The following is a 2,819-nucleotide window of genomic DNA, read 5'->3' on the forward strand; positions in this document are numbered from 1 at the left end:
AGTAGTCACTTTTGTTTCTCCTTCCTGCTGGCGTTTGTCCATCTAACTAGCCTGATTGAAAACTCCTCAGTGTCCCTCCACCCTGCCGAATATCTACCTGCCAAGCCAGATTGACAGTTCCAAATCCTCAGTGTTCCTCCTCCCTGTTGCTGACTCTCCAGCTGCCTAGCCTGAGTCCCTCCTCCCTACTGAATCTCTACCTCCAAGACAGATTGATAGTTCCGAATCCTCAGTGTACCTCCTCCCTGTTGCTGACTCTCCAGCTGCCTAGCCTGATTGATAGCTCTTCAGTGTCCCTCCTCCCTACTGAATCTCTACCTCCAAGACAGATTGACAGTTCCGAATCCTCAGAGTACCTCCTCCCTGTTGCTGAGTCTCCAGCTGCCTAGCCTGATTGACAACTCTTCAGTGTCCCTCCACCCTCTGGAATGTCTACCGGACTAGCCAGAATGGCAGTTTCTCAGGGTATCTCCTCATTGCTGCTAAATCTCTACCAACCTTTCCTCATTGACAGTTCTTCAGTATACCTCCTCCCTTGCTGCTGAATCTCCTCGACACACAAAATCAGGCCTCTATTCTCCCCTGGCTATAGATGGCTATGAGGGCAGGTCTCTACTAGAGTGGTCTCTTCTTCCTGTGCGAAGCTTCCTGTGCCAGGGACAGTCACAGAGGTAATCTCCCCTCTGTAACCTGTGCAGATACAACACTTCACATGTGCCTTCTTCCCACTTACCAGTCTGTGGCTCTAACAGGCAGCGTGCCACCTACTCACATGCCCTCTGCAACTAACCCTGAATGGAGGGAAATCATTAAATTATTATTATTATTTACTGTATTTATATAGCACCATTAATTCCATGGTGCTGTACATGAGAAAGGGGTTACGTACAGGGTTATAGATATTGTTTACAGTAAACAAATTTACATTGGCAGACTGGTACAGAGGGGAGAGGACCCTGTCCTTGCGGACTTACATTCTATGGGATAATGGGGAAGAGACAGAAGGTCAGGGGTGCGGCAGCTCTGGCGGCGGTGAGGCAGTGGCTCTGGCGGCGGTGAGGCGGCAGCTTGGTTATTGCAGGCTGTAGGCTTTCTTGAAGAGATGGGTTTTCAGGTTCCATCTGAAGGATCCGAGGGTGATCGATAATCGGACGTGTTGAGGCGTGAAATTCCAGAGGATGGGGGATATTCGGGAGAAATCTTGGAGGCGGTTGTGTGAGGAACGAATAAGTGTGGAGGAGAGTAGGACGTCTTGGGAGGATCGGAGATCACGTGAGGGAAGATATTGGGAGATTAGTTCAGAGATATAGGGAGGGGACAGGTTGTGGATGGCTTTGTAGATCAGTGTTAGTAGTTTGAACTGGATTCGTTGGGGAATTGGGAGCCAGTGGAGGGATTTGCAGAGGGGAAAAGCAGGAATGTAGTGAGGAGAGAGGTGGATTAGTCGGGCAGCAGAGTTGAGGACAGATTGGAGCGGTGCGAGAGAGTTAGCGGGGAGGCCACAGAGGAGGGTGTTGCAGAAATCGAGGCGGGAAATGATGAGGGCATGCACAAGAGTTTTGGTAGATTGTGGGCTGAGGAAGGGACGGATTCTGGCAATATTTTTGAGTTGGAGGTGACAGGAGGTGGCAAGAGTTTGGACGTGCGGTTTGAAGGACAGGGCAGAGTTGAGAGTTACCCCGAGGCAGCGGATTTCAGGTGCGGGAGAGAGTGTGATGCCGTTTATCATAATAGATAGGTCAGGTAGGGGGGATACGCGAGATGGGGGAAAGATGATGAGTTCGGTTTTGTCTACATTGAGTTTTAGGAAACGAGAGGTGAAGAGGGAGGATATGGCTGACAGACACTCTGGGATTCTGGACAGCAGAGAGGTGACATCTGGGCCAGAGAGGTAGATCTGAGTATTGTCCACATACAGGTGGTACTGGAAGCCATGGGACTTTATGAGTTGTCCTAGGCCAAGGGTATAGATGGAAAAAAAGTAGGGGCCCTAGGACAGAGCCTTGAGGGGCTCCAACAGAGAGAGGGCGGGATGAGGAGGTAGTGTGGGAGTGGGAAACGCTAAATGTGCGGTTGGAAAGGTATGAGGCAATCCAGGACAGGGCAAGGTCTTTAATGCCAAGGAAGGAAAGAATATGTAGCAGTAGGCAGTGGTCGACTGTGTCGAAGAGGACCGGTCGAGAAGGAGGAGGATGGAGAACTGTCTGTTAGCTTTGGCTGTGAGTAAGTCATTAGTAATTTTTGTCAGGGCAGTCTCAGTGGAGTGGTGGGGGCGGAAGCCAGATTTGAGGTTGTCCAGGAGAGAGTTAGATGAGAGGTGGGAGCAAAGTTGAGCATAGACGTGCTGCTCAAGGAGTTTTGAAGCAAACGGGAGCAGTGATATGGGGCGATAGCTGGACATAGCAGTTGGGTTAAGGTTAGTTTTTTGAGGATGGGTGTGATGGTGGCATGTTTGAAGGTAGAGGGGAAGGTACCAGAAGATAGCGATAGGTTGAAGAGTTGGGTTAGGGCTGGAATCAGTGTGTTTGTGAGGTTGGGGAGCAGGTGCAATTAACTTCTGTTCTTCTCAGTCTCACCCAGAATCTGTGACTGGGTTTTTGCTATGTAATATGAGAGACCCTTATCTGGGTCCATGCTTGGTTTAGAGATCTTTTTATGCCAATTGCTGTGTGTTGTAATCTAGACGTGTCCTCATTGAGAACAGGTTCTACTGGCGATGAGAAACAAGGCGTGGATGGCCATCACTCTCATCATTCCATGTAGTAATTTATGGTATTATATGCACTGTGATGGCAGATTAATTGTGATAACATAATTAT

This window comes from Ranitomeya imitator, chromosome 3, assembly GCF_032444005.1.
Source record: "Ranitomeya imitator isolate aRanImi1 chromosome 3, aRanImi1.pri, whole genome shotgun sequence".
NCBI classification, from domain to species: domain Eukaryota; kingdom Metazoa; phylum Chordata; class Amphibia; order Anura; family Dendrobatidae; genus Ranitomeya; species Ranitomeya imitator.